At 42.5% G+C, this 21,202-nt stretch overlaps 1 protein-coding gene across 1 annotated transcript in view; it reads right to left on the bottom strand.

Annotated features, from left to right (window-relative positions):
- The window catches only part of LOC126188357 (uncharacterized), a 526,233-nt gene that overhangs the window by 203,444 nt on the left and 301,587 nt on the right, over positions 1-21,202 (bottom strand). Inside the window, exon 3 of the mRNA XM_049929956.1 lies at positions 290-405. The gene's annotated coding sequence lies outside the window, so the exon portion shown is untranslated. The remainder of the gene's footprint in view (positions 1-289; positions 406-21,202) is intronic.

Raw genomic sequence — 21,202 nt, 5'->3', positions numbered from 1 at the left:
AGGATGTAGTATTCGCGGGAATGCGCTACAGTTCCGTAAATCGCATTCTGAAGAAGATGGATTCAAATCACCGTCCGCTCATTCTGAATCAGTCTTCCCGTGGTTTTCCCAAAATCATTTCACGTCAATTTCGGACCCGTTGCTTATAGGCCTACAAAGGCCATCTAATGGTTGATATGTTCCTCATTCGTATCCATGTGGCCTGCGCGTTCTTTGTACTCTGAGCCTGTCTCTATTAGTGTTTATGTTCTCGAGAGTTGTGAGTTGTATTTTTTCAAAAATTGTTTACCTTGATTCTTCTCCTCTAAGATGTTACAGCAAACCCACGACGCCACACAGCAAGCCGCTATCAGAGAAGATTTGTCCTCTCGAAGATCACAGTCTTTCTTGCGTTCATTCGTTCTGCTAGAAAAAGAAAAATATTTGTTGTTAATTACTGTATAGCTCTATTTATAATAGCGATAACAGTAATAACAATAATACTAAACATAATTATTTATGCTTATCCATTACGGATATTTTAGAACCGTGACTGTATATTAATGTAAATAAATTATACACAACTGCAACCAGTCACTTTTTCATTAATAAGATCTTTGTTATAAGCAACAGTTGTAAAGCGCATGCTGGATGCTGGTAAAGTGTCACTGTTAAAGTGTGAACTAATATAGTTCGTGTGAAAGTGTTCTGGACATCAAAATGGAGGCAGACAGATACGAAAAAAGCCGCCTATACTGTCGCAAACCAGCACCCAGCATTATGCTACTACCAGTAATGATGTAACTTCCCGGATTCTCCCGAAAACATCTGAAGATGAACCTGAAAGGGTTCGAAAACCGGTTAATGTAATAAAGCATTATTAATGAAAAAGTGACTGGTTGCAGTTGTGTATAATTTATTTACATAATTATTTATTTCAGTTAATGATTCAAAAAGGTACAGGTGATCACGATGGGTTTTCGATCGTTAGGACCACCTTCAGAACCAAAGGTGGCCTCTTAGTCAGGAAACACTGATAGTCAACTGTGACAGAAATAATCAGTTACATTTAGTATCAGCTACTGTATGTTTCTAAGGCAATATGTCCATCTACACATCATCAATTAATCATCATCTTCATCATGATTTCCAATTTCACATCTGAAGCGCCATAATAATATGACTGCAAGAGACAAAGACTTTTCTCCAAGTGTATATAACATGCACGGAAGGAAACAGTTGATAAATACACAACACAGCTGTACTGTATTTACAGAACATAAGACAACAATGGGCAGGGTTAGAGTACAACGTCGTGTTGACAGTGAGGTCGTTAGAGACGCAGCTTTAACTAAGACGGACAAGGACAGGGACGAGGGGTGGACACCGCTGTGGCTGGATGCAGAGTCACGTCTACACGAGAATAAGTAGAGATATGCTCCAACATAGCAGCTACTCACTTGTCAACTGGGACAAAGTAACGGAAGGGAACACCGTTTCAGGTAAATCCCCTGGCACCGTATGAAGAGCAGCACACAGTTACACTAGGTCATTTGGAACTATGGATTGTAGCCCAACGTTCCGCTATTATCATCTAGCAGTATTGTGTCTTCCCTTCATGTATCAATGGAATGCAGAAAGTATTTTTCATTACGTCCATAAAAAATCTGCCAACTCTACGTTTGGCTATCCATTCGACACAAATCTACGAAAGATGTTTTCCTAATATCAGATTTTATCTTTTTCAAACGAAGTCGCACAGCGCTTCTTCTTGAAAGAATCAGGTGCCGAACTTGCGACAGATGGCTTTGTGAATTTCTGGGACGTGACGTCGGCATTGTTCTGTGCACCATAGAGATTGCCTAAAACACATTACTCACCGGAATTTTCGTACTCAAACTCGTAGTAGAAGGATAAACTGTCATAGTTGATAAAAGGAGGAGGAGGAGGAGATTAGTGTTTAACGTCCCGTCGATGACGAGGTCATTAGAGACGGAGCGCAAGCTCGGGTGAGGGAAGGATGGGGAAGGAAATCGGCCGTGCCCGTTCAAAGGAACCATCCCGGCATTTGCCTGAAGCGATTTAGGGAAATCACGGAAAACCTAAATCAGGATGGCCGGCCATAGTTGATAAAATGCTATTCTTTGAACTTTGACCCAGCTTTGTAGTCGAGACCGCTTGTACAACCCGGGACAGCCGGCCGTTGTAGCCGAGCGGTTCTAGGCGCTTCAGTCCGGAACCGCGCTGCTGCTACGGTCGCAGGTTCGAATCCTGCCTCGGGCATGGATGTGTGTGATGACCTTAGGTTAGTTAGGTTTAAGTAGTTCTAAGTCTAGGGGACTGATCACCTCAGATGTTAAGTCCCATAGTGCTTAGAGCCATCTGAACCATAGAATCCGGTACGGCTGCGCTCAATTCCGAGTTAGCCGATACGGATCCTGGAGGTGGGATAAATTTTCATGGATCCAGATTTAACCGGGGAAGTAATAAGAGGTGAAGGCGTACAGTTTCTGATCGTGAGACCACTCAGGTGTCCTGGGTAAGAATCCAGACTTTTCCGTATTGTCCCACTGAGTAAATATACGTGACATTAGTGATGGTGATTCGTCCGTCGAATGGAGACTTTAAACTCGGCTGCCCCCATGGTGCTATTCGAGAGGAGCAGAGGATGAACCGTAACCTCGTTTAACTTTTCCCCTCCAAGCGAAGTGGCCAGAGGCAAGACAATTGACTCACGTTCGGGACAACAGCGGTTGAAATCCCCATCTGGCCCTGCAGATTTATAATTTCCGTGGTTTCTTTTATCGCTTAAGGCTAATACCTTGAAGACGGGCACAACCGATTGTCTTCCCTAGTCTCAACTTTTACTATCTTTCTACGGAGTCATCGTCGAGAAAATGTTAAACTCCAATCTTCATTCCTTCATCTTTTTCGTACACTGTCACATTGTCGTCATCAGCATCATCATCATCATCATCATGACCGACGACGACGACGACAACGACAACGCAAATCTGAAATTAAAAATCTACACACACTCATCATATTCACCGCACAATGGATGCCAACACTTGTGATTCAAAACTCGCACATAACCATAGACCCTAAAAAGACAGCCCTTTCTATGTGGTGGCTATACAACTCCTCAAGGGTTGTACGGCTTTATCTTTTTCCTCAGTGAGATAGGCTACTTTCAATTTTTTTTCAACAACATCTCAACACCTGTAGTACGAGGTGCATTCAAGTTCTAAGGCCTCCGATTTTTTTTCTCCGGGCTGGAAAGAGATAGAAATATGCGCATTGTTTTAAAATTAGGCCGCGTTCATTGTCAATACGTCCCAGAGATGGCAGCACCGTACGGCAGATGGAATTTTACCGCCAGCGGCAAGAATGAGAACTGTTTTAAATACTTAAAATGGCGGCGTTTTCCTTACTTGAACAGCGTGCAATCATTCGTTTTCTGAATTTGCGTGGTGTGAAACCAATTGAAATTCATCGACAGTTGAAGGAGACATATGGTGATGGAGTTATGGATGTGTCGAAAGTGCGTTCATGGGTGCGATAGTTTAACAAAGGCAGAACATCGTGTGACAACAAACCGAAACAACCTCGGGCTCGCACAAGCCGGTCTGACGTCATGATCGAGAAAGTGGAGAGAATTGTTTTGGGGGATCGCCGAATGACTGTTGAACAGATCGCCTCCAGAGTTGGCATTTCTGTGGGTTCTGTGCACACAATCCTGCATGACGACCCGAAAATGCGAAAAGTGTCATCCAGGTGGGTGCCACGAATGCTGACGGACGACCACACGGCTGCCGTGTGGCATGTTGCCAAGCAATGTTGACGCAGAACGACAGCACGAATGGGACATTCTTTTCGTCGGTTGTGACAATGGATGAGACGTGGATGCCATTTTTCAATCCAGAAACAAAGCGCCAGTCAGCTCAATGGAAGCGCACAGATTCACCGCCACCAAAAAAATTTCGGGTAACCGCCAGTGCTGAAAAAATGATGGTGTCCATGTTCTGGGACAGCGAGGGCGTAATCCTTACCCATTGCGTTCCAAAGGGCACTACAGTAACAGGTGCATCCTACGAAAATGTTTTGAAGAACAAATTCCTTCCTGCACTGCAACAAAATCGTCCGGGAAGGGCTGCGCGTGTGCTGTTTCACCAAGACAACGCACCCGCACATCGAGCTAACGTTACGCAACAGTTTCTTCGTGATAACAACTTTGAAGTGATTCCTCGTGCTCCCTACTCACCTGACCTGGCTCCTAGTGACTTTTGGCTTTTTTCCAACAATGAAAGACACTCTCCGTGGCCGCACATTCACCAGCCGTGCTGCTATTGCCTCAGCGATTTTCCAGTGGTCAAAACAGACTCCTAAAGAAGCCTTCGCCGCTGCCACGGAATCATGGCGTCAGCGTTGTGAAAAATGTGTACGTCTGCAGGGCGATTACGTCGAGAAGTAACGCCGGTTTCATCGATTTCAGGTGAGTAGTTAATTAGAAAAAAAATCGGAGGCTTTAGAACTTGAATGCACCTTGTAATTGAAAGAGACCGCACAAAAAGCTCCGTGACAGTTGCAGTGGCCTTTGCGCGACTGCGTCTCGCGTCTGCCCCAATCAATCACTAACGCGAGTTTCCTTACGTCTCTATGGCAACGTCTCATTGTTGGGGAAGCTGCGTAACGACTATTGTTTTTGCCTGCAGCCAGTTGCGCTCGCAGTTGAAAGTTGGCAACACTGTGTTAGCTGTCGGAGATCTTCTTTCTCCGATTCTATTAGCTCGGTGCATTAAGTTCGTAGCGTTTTTGTTTTGCGCTTTAGTATTCCTGTTCAATGGGTTTATTTATCGACTGTCATTTTTATTCGTAGTTCACTTTTACTGTCTGCCATTTTGTCATTTGGAGATACGAGCGGATCTGCGGACGCTAAAAAACAGAATGCCAAAAGGAGAAATCGGAAAATTTTCGATACATTCTTCTGTTCAAGAGAGGGATGACAGCAGGTGAGGCAGCCAGAAACACTTGCAGCGTGTATGAAGATAATGCCATTGGAGACAACACCCCAACAAAATGCTCGTTTTAAGGCAGATCGTTTTGATATTAGTGACTCTCCACCTCCAGGAAGACGTTCGGGATTTGAAGAAAATCTTTTATACGCATTAATCCACAATGATGCACGGTAGTGTACTTGATAACTGGCAAATGTGATGAAATGCGATTGTTATGATTCCAGCATCGTGCGGCAATTGCATGCAGTGGGGAAGGTTCAAAGATACCGCAGGCAGCAGAGGATCAAGTAGGTAAAAAGACGAGGGCTAGTAGAAATCCTTGGGTAACAGAAGAAATATTGAATTGATGAAAGGAGAAAATATAAAAATGCAGTAAATGAAGCAGGCAAAAAGGAATACAAACGTCTCAAAAATGAGATCGACAGGAAGTGCAAAATGGCTAAGCAGGGATGGCTAGAGGACAAATGTAAGGATGTAGAGGCTTATCTCACTAGGGGTAAGATAGATACTGCCTACAGGAAAATTAAAGAGACCTTTGGAGATAAGAGAACCACTTGTATGAACATCAAGAGCTCAGATGGAAACCCAGTTCTAAGCAAAGAAGGGAAAGCAGAAAGGTGGAAGGAGTATATAGAGAGTCTATACAAGGGCGATGCACTTGAGGACAATATTATGGAAATGGAAGAGGATGTAGATGAAGATGAAATGGGAGATACGATACTGCCTGAAGAGTTTGACAGAGCACTGAAAGACCTGAGTCGAAACAAGGCCCCCGGAGTAGACAACATTCCATTGGAACTACTGACGGCCTTGGGAGAGCCAGTCCTGACAAAACTCTACCACCTGGTGAGCAAGATGTATGAAACAGGTGAAATACCCTCAGACTTCAAGAAGAATATAATAATTCCAATCCCAAAGAAAGCAGGTGTTGACAGATGTGAAAATTACCGAACAATCAGTTTAATAAGCCACAGCTGCAAAGTACTAACACGAGTTCTTTACAGAGGAATGGAAAAACTAGTAGAAGCTGACCTCGAGGAAGATCAGTTTGGATTCCGTAGAAATACTGGAACACGTGAGGCAATACTGACCTTACGACTTATCTTAGAAGAAAGATTAAGGAAAGGCAAACCTACGTTTCTAGCATTTGTAGACTTAGAGAAAGCTTTTGATAATGTTGACTGGAATACTCTATTTCAAATTCTAAAGGTGGCAGGGGTAAAATACAGGGAGCGAAAGGCTATTTACAATTTGTACAGAAACCAGATGGCAGTTCTAAGAGTCGAGGGACATGAAAGGGAAGCAGTGGTTGGGAAGGGAGTAAGACAGGGTTGTAGCCTCTCCCCGATGTTATTCAATCTGTATATTGAGCAAGCAGTAAAGGAAACAAAGAAAAATTCGGAGTAGGTATTAAAATCCATGGAGAAGAAATAAAAACTTTGAGGTTCGCCGATGACATTGTAATTCTGTCAGAGACAGCAAAGGACTTGGAAGAGCAGTTGAACGGAATGGATGGTGTCTTGAAGGGAGGGTATAAGATGAACATCAACAAAAGTAAAACGAGGATAATGGAATGTAGTCGAATTAAGTCGGGTGATGTTGAGGGTATTAGATTAGGAAATGAGACACTTAAAGTAGTAAAGGAGTTTTGCTATTTGGGGAGCAAAATAACTGATGATGGTCGAAGTAGAGAGGATATAAAATGTAGACTGGCAATGGCAAGGAAAGTGTTTCTGAAGAAGAGAAATTTGTTAACATCGAGTATAGATTTAAGTGTCAGGAAGTCATTTCTGAAAGTATTTGTATGGAGTGTAGCCATGTATGGAAGTGAAACATGGATGATAACTAGTTTGGACAAGAAGAGAATAGAAGCTTTTGAAATGTGGTGCTACAGAAGAATGCTGAAGATTAGATGGGTAGATCACATAACTAGTGAGGAAGTACTGAATAGGATTGGGGAGAAGAGAAGTTTGTGGCACAACTTGACCAGAAGAAGGGATCGGTTGGTAGGACATGTTCTGAGGCATCAAGGGATCACAAATTTAGTATTGGAGGGCAGCGTGGAGGGTAAAAATCATAGGGGGAGACCAAGAGATGAATACACTAAGCAGATTCAGAAGGATGTAGGTTGAAGTAGGTACTGGGAGATGAAGAAGCTTGCACAGGATAGAGTAGCATGGAGAGCTGCATCAAACCAGTCTCAGGACTGAAGACCACAACAACAACAGATACCGCATGCTCCAAGCCGAAATCACGGGTGGTCATCTTTGCTTACTCGTCATCAATTGGGTCGTGAATAACACCGGCTGTCCCTATCCTGTGTCGTTTCTGGTGAGCAGAAATGGTGTCTTTATGGTAACATACGGAAAAAAGGAATGTCTGAGCCCAAACAAACGAGCAATTCCTCGTACAACAATCTGTGCGCATCCACAGAAGGTAATGTTGCGTATCTGATGGAAGAGCGACGCTGTGGTGTACTACGAATTGCATCAACCGAGGTGTAACCATCACTGCTGACATTTACTGTAAGCAACTGGGACGTCTTGCGTACACGATCCAAGTACAACGGCCAGAAAGACTGCGCGAAGAGATGCTACTTCAAGATATCGCCTGCCCGCATTTTGCTAGACTGGCAAACAATGCAACACAGGAAATGGGTTGGGAAGTCATTCCGCACCCACCTTGTTTACCTGTTCTTGCGCCCCAGATATTCACCTTTTCCCCTATCTATCAAACAATCTTCAAGGAACTTCCTTTCTGGATGAAAATACGCTCCGAACATGGTTCGACGAATTCTTCGCCTCAAAACCACGCGATTTCTAAAGTCGCGGAATCGAAAAGGTACCCCAGCGTTGACAGACTGTTGTAAGTAGTGAAGAGGAATATAATATTGATGACTTACGTCTCTGTTATGTATATCTGTTGCGTTTATTAACTACGGAAAAACGTTACGAACTTATGACCAACCCAATACTATAGTAACCATCATAGTAACAGAAGTAAAATATTGTTTAAAAAGAAATATTGCGTAAGATTTTGTCATTATCAAATATTAGCAGTTTTCATCGAACGGCGTAAGGCAGTGAAAAGAAATATGCATGGTCCACGAACCGAAGGCAAAGAAAAAGTAATAATATGTAGACTCGTTGGCGCAGTAAGACAGAAAGAGTGTCTCTGGAGCAGTAGCAGATCGCTCTATGTTATGCAGTCGATAATTAAGAACTTTGAACTGAAGTTATTAAAGACGAATGGTACAAAATATTAACCCGATATACAAGGACAATAACTGTGCAACACTGTTACAAGTAGTTTGTTTCACAGAGTACTGATAAACGGAATTTTCGTCATAAAATTGAGTGGCGAATCTGGAAGCAATACGTGCCGCGGGTAATTGATTTATATCTGAAAAACAGCCATAAGATTATTAACACATGTAAGATAATTAGTTATGTTGGAGCTACGTATTCCAGCTTGCTAGCTCCTTGATTTCTTGTCGTAATTTACTGTATAATAAGCCCTACAGACTTCGTTGTTTTCAGAATATTATGGATATATGAGAACGTAACAAAAATTCCAAGGAGGTGTTCAGGAGTACACAAAATGTCATCAAACAGACGTGTTAATGAAGGTAATCGGCAGTAACTAATACAGGACTTACGGAAGTGGTAAAGCGACAATGTGGTTTGTGGGTATTGGAAAATTTAACATAATGTTTCGACATAATGTTGCACATATGTTCACGGGTATATAGTAATATGTGTCAATAGTGTTCATTTAAGTCACTGCGTAGAAAAAGTAGAGATAACACGCTAACCGCTTTTCCAGTATGTTGATACCTCATATTATGTAACGACAAGTTATGCTTATATTGAGTGTCATGCATTTTGTAGTTGGGCGCATGTTTGTTTTGACGCAGGCTTTTGGTTATCTGTTTAGCGTTTCACGATATTGGGAGATCAAGCCGTGTACTGCCGCGTTTCTGATAAAGTTGTTTGATCGACATACAAGAAGGTAGTACTGGAAAGAATGGCCAGCGTCATCACTGACGATGTTGAAGTAGAAGAAGATGAACTTTATCCCTAATATATTTATTGTATTTCACTGTTTCCACTTACTTCGACCCACTCACTCGTTTTCTATAGAAAGTCATAGCGTGTCATATCCGAATACGACATAAAATCACACGGTCAGTCATCTGCCTTCACGAAAAAGGAGAAAGACGGAAAATAAAAGCTATGAACATATCAGCTTCCTGTTCACAATATGTCGAATATTCAGTAAAATTATCACCGCCTGCGCTCATTAAATTATTTCAGGCAGAGGAACAAGATAGTTTAAGAACTTGACGCAGCACAAATATGCCATTTGCGCGTCGCGAAAGAACTCACAGAACAGAGCAGTGTGTGAATTATCTCTATGTTTGGGATTCATAGATTTGATTAATGTTTTTGACTCAGTTTCCTACAAATCTGTTCCGATGACCTTGAGATACAAGGCAGTGATTCGATCTATGTTAGTACACAGCAAAATATATATTCCACTGCTACATTGTCGATTTGAGTCCATCAGGGTCCGAGGTGTTCAGAATTGATACGAAAAACGCCCTGAGCACTACAACCAACTTATATAGGGCGTCCCAGAAAGAATGGTCAACATTAAGGGATCATTCGAAGAAACAGAGTCTAGTGATCTTGGTCTCTAAAATGCTCTTTTTAAGACCTAAGAGCACTTTATGAGTACAAGGGATCTGTTTTAGAATAGCGAGCCCGCATCTCATGGTCGTGCGGTAGCGTTCTCGCTTCCCACGCCCGGGTTCCCGGGTTCGATTCTCGGCGGGGTCAGGGATTTTCTCTGCCTCGTGATGGCTGGGTGTTGTGTGCTGTCCTTAGGTTAGTTAGGTTTAAGTAGTTCTAAGTTCTAGGGGACTGATGACCATAGATGTTAAGTCCCATAGTGCTCATAGCCATTTTTTTAGAATAGCGAGGAAAAAAATGAACAAATGCTCATCGTTCTTAACGTGCGCTCTTTAGAGCCCGTGTTTACCGGATTTTTTTCACTGTTTTGGTCCATAGTGGCTTCTCCAAAAATATGGAAAGCAAAGGGCATGCAGCAGAAAACATTTGTTTCACAGTATCGAAGATGAAGTAGTGCTCTCAGCTCCTACGACAGGCATTTTAGAGTTCACGTTTACTACACGTTTTTGCTTCGAATGATCCTTCGTGTCATACCACCGAATATTAACCACTGTTCCTGCGACACTCTTTAGATCACATTGTAAATGTAAATGCCGTGTGGCTAGGGCCTCCCGTCGGGTAGACCGTTCGCCTGGTGCAAGTCTTTCGAGATGATGCCACTTCGGCGACTTGCGTCTCGATGGGGACGAATTGATGATGACAAGGACAACACAACACCCAGTCCCTGAGCAGAGAAAATGTCCGACCCAGCCGGGAACCAAACCCGGGCCGTTAGGTATGACATTCCGTCTCGTTGATCACTCAGCTACCGGAGGCGGACTAGATTACATTGACCATGCGTAATATCACATTTCCGTGGATAATATGCACCCTATCTTTGTGAATATTTGTTTCTGTTTTGTAATGGGTACTGTGAACTATAAAGTGATGTATCTGAGGACAACAAAAAATTCGTAAGTAAAAGTTACTTCCAAATTCCGATCTATCTAAAGGGGAATATATATCATTATTTACAAAACTGCGCGTTTGGTTTTATCCGCAGTGGATACGAGGTCGTGTTTGTTGTAGTCAATGTTAAAATATCGGCTGAGCAACCTATTTACAGTGCAAAAAAACAATAACATTTACGCGTTTCGAAGGTCAAACCTCGTATAACTATTATCATGGCGAAAGAGTGAAAATGGCGCATGTTTACATTACAGTAAAGTTATCAGAATTAACGCAGCAGCTCACTCATTGGGTCATAACTCCTAAAAAAGGGACATCGTCATCATCAGTGTTCTGCCAAAAGGCAGGTTTTCACATGGTAGTTCTCCAGGCTGTCCGGTCCTCTGCCATCCTCTTCAGGTCTGCATAATTTCCTCTTCCCTTTATGTCGTCTATCACCTTGTATCTCCTTCTTCCCATCAGTCTCCTCCCACAAACCAATCCTTCCAAAGCATCTGCTAGCAAGCACTCCCTTCTCAATGAATGTCCCAACCACTTCTTTTTCCTTTCTCTTACTACCTTCAGCAGACATCTTCTCTCACCAACCCTTTCCAATACTCTTTCATTACTCACTCTTTCCATCCAGCTTATTCTCTGCATTCTCCTCCACATCCACATCTCAAATGCTTCTAACCTTTTTTCATCCTCTCGTGTCAGCCTCCATGTTTCTGCCCCATACAGAGCCAAACTCCAGACAAAACATTTGCCAAGCCTTTTCGTTAGTCCTTTATCTATTTTGCCACATAAGAGTCTCCTCTTTCTGTTGAATGCCTCCTTCGCTATGGTAATTCGAGTTTTCACCTCCTGCTGACATCTCAAATCTTCAGTTATTGTGCTTCCAAGATATTTAAACGCACTTGGCTAATGGTAGATTGTCCTATTTTATGTGGTGGTGGTGGTTAGTGTTTAACGTCCCGTCGACAACGAGGTCATTAGAGACGGAGCGCAAGCTCGGGTTAGGGAAGGATTGGGAAGGAAATCGGCCGTGCCCTTTCAAAGGAACCATCCCGGCATTTGCCTGAAACGATTTAGGGAAATCACGGAAAACCTAAATCAGGATGGCTGGAGACGGGATTGAACCGTCGTCCTCCCGAATGCGAGTCCAGCGTGCTAACCACTGCGCCACCTCGCTCGGTGTGTCCTATTTTAATACTGGGCAGTCAGCGTCTAGTACTCATGACCATACTGTTTGTTTTTGCTGTGCTTATTTGCATCCCATATTCCGCACAAGCTTCATTCAGATCTTTCAGCATGTTATTCACTGTCCGCTGACTTTCTGCCACTAATATCATCTCATCAACAAAACTTATACATTCCATTCTCTTTCCACCAATACATATTCCTCTTTGCCATTTAAGCCTTTCGCAATAATCTCTTCAAGGTATGCTTTAAACAACGGTGTGGAAAGACAACAACGTTATCTAACACCTCGTCCAATGCTGCACAGTAAACGAAAAACTCACTCGATAACGGGAATAGTTTCCCGGAGCGCCGTGACTGGCAGCCGCAAATGTTATTTTATTAAAATAAGGAAAAATCGTTATTTTTACAGACACAAACTTTCGACAGCAATATTCATTATAGATAAAATTGTACGAAGAATACTTTGTTTATGACATGCAAAGTACGCCGTGACCGAGTATCGTTTCTAGGTTCATTGCAATTGCCCTAGATTTCGAGCTTCACACCCCTTTGAACAGTTGCGGCGGGAGCACCGTGTAAGGAACTGAAGAGTTGGTCAGATCAGGTGGTTTAAATCGAAGGTCTGTCTGGGTGGCACAGAGAAAGGTGGACGGCGTGTGGCAACACTGCCGCCAAAGATATGTAGGCGCCGCGCCGCCACGTCGGCAGCGTGTGTGGAAGAAGTGAGACGCGGGGAAGCGGAAGGGGCGTCGCGGCGCTTAAATAGCACGCGTCGCGACGCGCCGGCGTTCCTGAGACGATGCGGCCGCTCGCTGCGCTTCCGGGACACAACGGGGCGGGGCGGGGCGCCTCTCCCTGCAGCACGTGGCTGCACTGGAGGACGGGAAAGACGGGAGTTTCAGTAGCCGGAAATCTGCCTCAGTTGAAAAAGGAAGGGGCGCTTCTTATGGCCTTCCTTGAACTGGTTTAGGGGAATCACAGAAAACCTAAATCTACAGGGCTATTACAAATGATTGAAGCGATTTCATAAATTCACTGTAGCTCCATTCATTGACATATGGTCACGACACACTACAGATACGTAGAAAAACTCATAAAGTTTTGTTCGGCTGAAGCCGCACTTCAGGTTTCTGCCGCCAAAACGCTCGAGAGCGCAGTGAGACAAAATGGCGACAGGAGCCGAGAAAGCGTATGTCTTGCTTGAAATGCACTCACATCAGTCAGTCATAACAGTGCAACGACACTTCAGGACGAAGTTCAACAAAGATCCAGCAACTGCTAACTCCGTTCGGCGATGGTATGCGCAGTTTAAAGCTTCTGGATGCCTCTGTAAGGGGAAATCAACGGGTCGGCTTGCAGTGAGCGAGGAAACGGTTGAACGCGTGCGGGCAAGTTTCACGCGTGTATCTGGACATGCTGGAAAATTGGCTCATGCCACAACTGGAGACCGACAGCGCCGACTTCATCTTTCAACAGGATGGTGCTCCATCGCACTTCCATCATGATGTTCGGCATTTCTTAAACAGGAGATTGAAAAACCGATGGATCCGTCGTGGTGGAGATCATGATCAGCAATTCATGTCATGGCCTCCACGCTCTCCCGGCTTAACCCCATGCGATTTCTTTCTGTGGGGTTATGTGAAAGATTCAGTGTTTAAACCTCCTCTACCAAGAAACGTGCCAGAACTGCGAGCTCGCATCAAGGATGCTTTCGAACTCATTGCTGCGCCGAGTGTGGGAGGAACTTGATTATCGGCTTGATGTCTGCCGAATCACTAAAGGGGCACATATCGAACATTTGTGAATGCCTAAAAAAACTTTTTGAGTTTTTGTATGTGTGTGCAAAGCATTGTGAAAATATCTCAAATAATAAAGTTATTGTAGAGCTGTGAAATCGCTTCAATCATTTGTAATAACCCTGTATTTATAAACCTCATCATTAGGTACTTCAGTCACGTTAAATAGCAATATCCAGCACGACACGTTTCGACAGCATGCTCCTCGGTTTCCCCGTTGTGCATTATAGTGGTTATGCGGTGGTAGCTGTTGTGACTGCGAGTTACTGAATTTGTCATGAGACACAAATGCAGTTTACAACAGTATATTTTGAATAAGTTATATGGCATGCAGATGAAATGACTATCTGCACTCTTTTCCAACTCAGAAAACAAATGCAAAAGAAAAAAAATAGCAGACCAGGAGTAGCGTGTGACACACAAGAACAAAAACGTAGTACGTATGAGGTATGCAGTCATACAAAATAATGTGTATAATTAATGGCTGTGCACCTGATGACTGCGTGCTGCCGAAACGCATCACCCTTAAGTTCGCATTCCTGTTACACGTGACTGAAGCAGCAAATCGTGTTCTTCATAAAATTCGTAAGACAGTCGCTGAGGTCACCCAGAGCCATACAACGCTTATACCGGGAGATCAAAAAGTAAGTATAAATTTGAAAACTTAATAAACCACGGAATAATGTAGATAGAGAGGTAAAAATTGACACACATGCTTGGAATGACATGGGGTTTTGTTAGAACCACCTCTTATTGCTAGACGCGTGAAAGATCTCTTGCGCGCGTCGTTTGGTGATGATCGTGTGCTCAGCCGCCACTTTCGTCATGCTTGACCTCCCAGGTCACCAGACCTCAGTCCGTGTGATTATTGGCTTTGGGGTTACCTGAAGTCGCAAGTGTATCGTGATCGACCGACATCTCTAGGGATGCTGAAAGACAACATTCGACGCCAATGCCTCACCATAACTCCGGACATGCTTTACAGTGCTGTTCACAACATTATTCCTCGACTACAGCTATTGTTGAGGAATGATGGTGGACATATTGAGCATTTCCTGTAAAGAATATCATCTTTGCTTTGCCTTACTTTATTATGCTAATTATTGCTATTCTGATCAGATGAAGCGCCATCTGTCGGACATTTTTTGAACTTTTGTATTTTTTTGGTTCTGATAAAAGCCCATGTCATTCCAAGCATGTGTGTCAATTTGTACCTCTATTTCTACATTATTCCGTGATTTATTCAGTTTTCAAATTTATACTGACTTTTGATCACCCGGTACATTTGAATCTAAATCTGTGTCTCATCAGTTGGGCCCCTCGCTGGGACAAGTTTATGAATATCTCTTCCCACACAGACAGTAGGAAAGGGAACTACGACCCAATTCGGCCCGCTGAAATACTGTAAATGAGCTGCAATATTCAGGATGACCACAATTTCCTCCGATATTTTCAGGAAGACTGAACTGAAGTACTGATGTTATAACCACTACTACTATTACTACCGCTACTACTGCTACTCCACTGCCAATATCTGTAGCTTCTGGCAATGCTCTGAACTCTTTCTTGACTGGTTAGTTGCAAGTACGTTGAACGCACTCTTGTGCTGGTGAATGAGCTAAATGGGAGAAGCTGCCCAGGTTCTAAAATCGACTTTAGACGCGGGGAGAGCGGTATGATGACTACACGTATATGCCCCTCCATATCTGCCCCCTCCTTACTGCGTTCCAATGACACCTTCCGAACAGTGTGCGACAGGAGGCTACAGGCTCTGTTACTCCATTGGCCAATATTCGCTTGTCTTTGCAGCTTCACAGACCATCTTCCATTGTGTACGTTTGATGGTGACCAAGACACAATCATTTCATATCTGCTGGACACCGGCTTCTCTCGCTTTGCTTCCAGGTCAGTGGTGACCATACACGGAAATCACAGGAGACGACAGTGTCGGGAAGAGCAGTCAGAATCGTTACCAATAACAGAACATTTTTTTACAACTAGCGAGAGGCGAATATTGAATCTATCGAAACAACAGACTACCTAATACCGTTACGAGTCGTTAGTCAGTGTCTACGATAATGCTTCAACCGTATATTTTTAAAGCCGGCCGGTGTGGCCAAGCGGTTCTAGGCGCTTCAGTCCGGAACCGCGCGACTGCTACGGTCGCAGGTTCGAATCCTGCCTCGGGCATGGATGTGTGTGATGTCCTTGGTTAGGTTTAAGTAGTTCTAAGTTCTAGGAAACTGATGACTTCAGATGTTAAGTCCCATAGTGCTCAGAGCCATTTGAACCATTTTTAAAATAGTAATGGACTGCACGTTGTAAATGGTTTAACTCATATTTATCAAACTGCATAGGAAAAAACGCTGTTACAGTGGACAATGATAACTTTTTTTTACATGCTCTCACAGGAAGTATAATACAACATGCCGCAAGCGAAAAATCACAAGTAAACGCAAAAACTGTGTATTGTGAGGATCCCGTTCTACACTTTCAGCTAAACACTAGCAAGACAAATATTTTTGTGTGTGTGGACGTTATTAGCGACCACTAATCACTGAAGAACTAAAAACTGTGTCTTGTTTTTTTATTGAACCATTGAATGGTTTATAACGCACGAAAACTGTCGGAGTTTAGCTGCAACGCTAATCTACAGGAATGAGAGTAAGTTTTATTGTGATTTATGTCGCTTAATGTAAGTATACGTAGTTTGTAGTTGAAATAGTTGAATTGCTGTAAAGGTTGTGCTAGGGTTCTTGCTGGTTATTCGCTTTTCTCTTACTCTTTATCTGACATCTGCTTCTGATAAATATGCCAAATGACAAATGGTTCCAATTCCACGTTTGATAATTGTGCTATATTGCAGTCTATAGCATTTTAATACGTGTCTAATAAATACATCTAATAAATGGACGTAATTAATAGCTAAATAAACGTCAAAACGTCGGATTATAAAGTAGATAAAAGGATCGCAGCCTACTGTTTAGGAAAGAAGTTTATACTAGATGGACGATGGAAGGGAATCTACAGAATAGGCTAGCTTCTTGTTAACGACATTCTTCAGAAAAGAAACTCCATTCATATGAAAGGGCCGGCCGCGGTGGTCTCGCGGTTCTAGGCGCCCAGTCCGGAGCCGCGAGACTGCTCCGGTCGCTGGTTCGATTCCTGCCTTGGGCATGGATGTGTGTGATGTCCTTAGGTTAGTTAGGTTTAAGTAGTTCTAAGTTCTAGGGGACTGATGACCACAGATGTTAAGTCCCATAGTGCTCAGAGCCATTTGAACCATATCAAAGGTTGCCTTATAACTGACAAAGTATTTACGAGATAAGAGCAGGGAAGCGCGGAAAATTTCTCGTGGACAGAACTAAAATTGGAAAGCACGAAACGGACCCCATGTCTTCATTGTGTCACCCGTCTTTTGACTGGTCCTGTGCGGCGCGCCACTGAGTCCTCTCCTATGCTACGCTAACCTCATCTATCTCAGATTAGCACTTGCACCTAACTTCCTGAGTTACTGTATTTGTTGTGTTAATTTCGTTCTCTGTCTCCCTCTGTAGTTTTTGCCCTATTCAGCTCTCTCGAGTAGAGTGTTTGTTATTCCTTGATGTCGTTCACCGATTGTGTGGGTAACCTCTCTTATCAGTCCATCAGATTTTCAAGACTCTTCTATAGCACCACATCTTAAACGCTTCGATTCGTTTCTTTTCCGGTTTCCTACAATCCATGATTCATAAGTCAGTAAGAAGAAAAATTTGGGTGTACGTCTTAAGTAGCAAAAGACGAGATATTCGATAAACAGGTGAAAAGAGAAACGTCTATGAATAACTATTACACAGAGGGGGCGCACATTAATACGAGTTGCGCCAGGGGGTTCTGGGCTAACCAAATTTGCAGGGATGGAACACACAGGGTGCGTACGCAGACAGGGAAAAAACATTCCCAAATAAAAATATGCTTTTTCCACGGTGAAAATACACATTTTCCGTGTTAAGTGACAGTATACTTTCCCTCAGGACTGGAAAACTTATCAGTCCTTTGAGTGGTTCAATGGTTAAGGTTTTATACACACGTTAGAACTTCCCGGCACTTTAGAAAACGGTTTGGAAAGATCTTTAAGGCGCAGAAATATATAAGCTGCATATTTCCTTATTATGGAAGCATAAATTCGAATTCCACCAAACATAGCATGTTAGTTTCCGAAGCATTGATATCCAGATTGCGATGCGCTTTTGTAAGCCAATCGTATATCATTTCACGCGATCTCAGCAGCCGATGACAGCAAATATTCAGAGATTAGGCCACGTAATGTAGTCAGCCAATAGCAACATCACTGTTCAGTAGCACAAACACACAAATAGGTAAATAGGTAGTAGCTACAAGAAAAGCTAGGCTTTCACAAATGTTATTGGTCGTTTTTTTGCGTGTGATACACTTAAGATATATTACACAAATCTGCCAGTAAAATTTTAAATAATGATGTAAATGTCTAGTCTCCTGGGCTCGAAATTCGTCAAAGTGGCTGGTCCTCAAAGTGTTAGGTTTTTAAATGAGATTCAAACGCTCTGTGATCTCAGAAATTCATCCAGCATTGTCACACACGTAACATAATTCCCCTTGCGTAGTAGGAAAATTGCTTTGATAGAAACGCTTTTCAAACCACTATCCGCAATATTTTCCCGCGAGCTGTTAGAAATATATTCGTTTCAGCAGTTGTCAGATAGCGGCATTAAACAGGCGTTACTAATCGTGCGCAGCTATGATAACGTGGAAAGCCCTTATATTCGTACGTATAAAGCATTAACTTACATTACGCCATAAAAGAAAAAAGGACATCAGAGGCCATTGCAAGAGTATCGGAATTCCGTAAACCATATTAAAATGCATAATACGGTTTAAAGTGCACATTTGTATGTCCGTGTTTACAATGAAGTAGACCCCATCCTGATATTAAGCTATCCAGTGTGGTCTTCAGCATATTTTGATGGAGTACCAGTACTGTATTATCTTATGTTAGGTTCTTTATCACGTGCTAGAAGATGAAAATGTGCACATGAAACTCAGCGAACAGTTGAAACTAGCCAACAGTGTGGAATGAAACAACTCGTTTCAAATAAATTGACTGCCTCAGCGGAAAAGAACCAAATTTCTTTAGCAAATCAACAAAAGTAACTTCATCGTTCTGCAAGGCGCTTAACGCTTGACAGCCAAAAACTTGGAAATGAAATAAAATCAGAAAACTGAAACAAATAACACGTTTTAGCCTTCCGTAATTCTGTGCATATATTTTAATTCACTTGATAGCTCCTGGCCACAGAAATCCGTTTCCTTTTCATTTGGCTTGAGAGTTGGAACGAAGAGGAAACAGCCACGATTCAAGTAGGCACAAGCGGAAGAAGGTACTGCTCATACGTGACTCAACTGCGCACGAGCATTTGCCCGCTGGCAACTGCTCAAACGGACCAACGTAAACAATTATGACGTCACGTAAATCGAAAGCAGTACTGCATAGTGTTCGTCCTAAAGCCTTTGACACAATTTGCTGATGCCGGACGCTTGTGCGTGTACCGTAGTTTGTTGTTGTAAATGGCGCATTTTCTTTGCAGCTTAGTTTTTATATTTTTTCTGTCTCTCTTTTATGTAGTATTGTTGCAATACTATTATGCAGTAGCGGGAAACAGCAATATTCTTTACTAGAGTATCAGTTCTTACCAGTCAAAATTACAAAAGTTTAACTGAAAACTAAAACATTGTTAAATTCCCGGAATTATAAAAAAATTCCCGGGTTTTTCCTGGTTTTCTCCCGGATGAAAAAAACCCCGAGTTCCTCCCGGAGTTCCCTGTTGTCCCGGGGCGTATACGTCTTGAAAATAATTACTGGTTGACTTAAAAGTGGGAGTATTGGAAAATATACTACACAATTTTAAGTATGCTGGGTGGAGCAGGTGCCCAGATACAGATTACATTAGATTAGTCCTTGTTCCATAGATCATGAATACGACACTTCGTAATGATGCGGAACATGTCAGGTTAATAAAAGGTGTGTATACAAGATATTACATTACACAAAATATTACATGACAATTTTTTGGGGGGGTTGGGGAAATTACCCACTTACTATATCCAAAAATTCATCTAATAAGTAGAAGGAGTTGCCATTAAGAAATTCTTTTAATTTCCTTTTAAATGCTATATGGTTATGTCAGGCTTTTGATGCTATTAGGTAAGTGACCAAAGACTTTTGTGGCAGCATAATTTACCCCCTTCTGAGCTAAAGTCAGATTTAACCCTGAGTAGTGAAGATCATCCTTTCTCCTAGTGTTGTAGCCATATACACTGCTATTACTTTTGAATTCATTCGGATTGTTAATAACAAATTTCATAAGTGAATATATATATATTGTAAGGCTACAGTGTAGATCTCTAGGTCTTTAAATAAGTGTCTGCAGGATGATCTTGGATCAGCTTCAGCAATTATTCTGGTGGTGAGTGTTTAACGTCCCATCGACAACGAGGTCATTAGAGACGGAGCCCAAGCTCGAGTTAGGGAAGGATTGGGAAGGAAATCGGCCGTGCCCTCTCAAAGGAACCATCCCGGCATTTGCCTGAAACGATTTAGGGAAATCACGGAAAACCTAAATCAGGATGGTTGGAGACGGGATTGAACCGTCCTCCTCCCGAATGCGAGTCCAGTGTGCTAACCACTGCGCCACCTCGCTCGGTAGCAATTATTCTGATTACACGCTTTTGTGCAATGAACACTCTTTTACTCAATGATGAGTTACCCCAGAATATGATGCCATACGAAAGCAGAGAATGAAAATAGGCGTGGTAAGCTAATTTACTCTGATGTATATCGCCAAAATTTACAATGACACTAACAGTATAAGCAGCTGAACTCAAACGTTTCAGCAGATTCTCAGTGTGTTTTTTTTTTCCAGTTCAACCGCTCATCAATGCATACACCTAGAAATTTTGAATATTCTGCCTTAGCTACCGATTTCTGATCGAACTCTATGTTTATTAATGAAGTCATTCCATTTACTGTGTGGAACTGTATATACTGTGTTTTGTGAAAGTTTAATGAGAGCCCATTTGCAGAGAACCACTTAATGATTTTCTGAAAAACATTTCTGAAAAACAATTTCATCAGTTAATTCTTGTCTGTTGGGTATATCAGCGGCAAAAAGTACCAGCGTTGCATCTTCGTGAATATAGAACAGCAAGTCATTAATACACTACTGGCCATTAAAATTGCTACACCATGAAGAAATGCAGATGATAAACGTGTATTCATTGGACAAATATATTATACTAGAACTGACATGAGATTACATTTTCACGAAATTTGGGTGCATAGTTCCTGAGAAATCAGTACCCAGAACAACCACCTCTGGCCGTAATAACGGCCTTGATACGCCTGGGTATTGAATGAAACAGTTTGGATGGCGTGTACAGGTACGACTGCCCATGCAGATTCAACACGATACCACAGTTCATCAAGAATAGTGACTAGTGTGTTGTGACGAGCCAGTTGCTCGGCCACCATTGACCAGACGTTTTCAATTGGAGAGAGATCTGGAGAATG

The sequence above is a fragment of the Schistocerca cancellata genome, chromosome 5 (assembly GCF_023864275.1).
Source record: "Schistocerca cancellata isolate TAMUIC-IGC-003103 chromosome 5, iqSchCanc2.1, whole genome shotgun sequence".
Lineage (NCBI taxonomy): Eukaryota > Metazoa > Arthropoda > Insecta > Orthoptera > Acrididae > Schistocerca > Schistocerca cancellata.
This window is presented reverse-complemented; position numbering and strand designations above follow the sequence as displayed.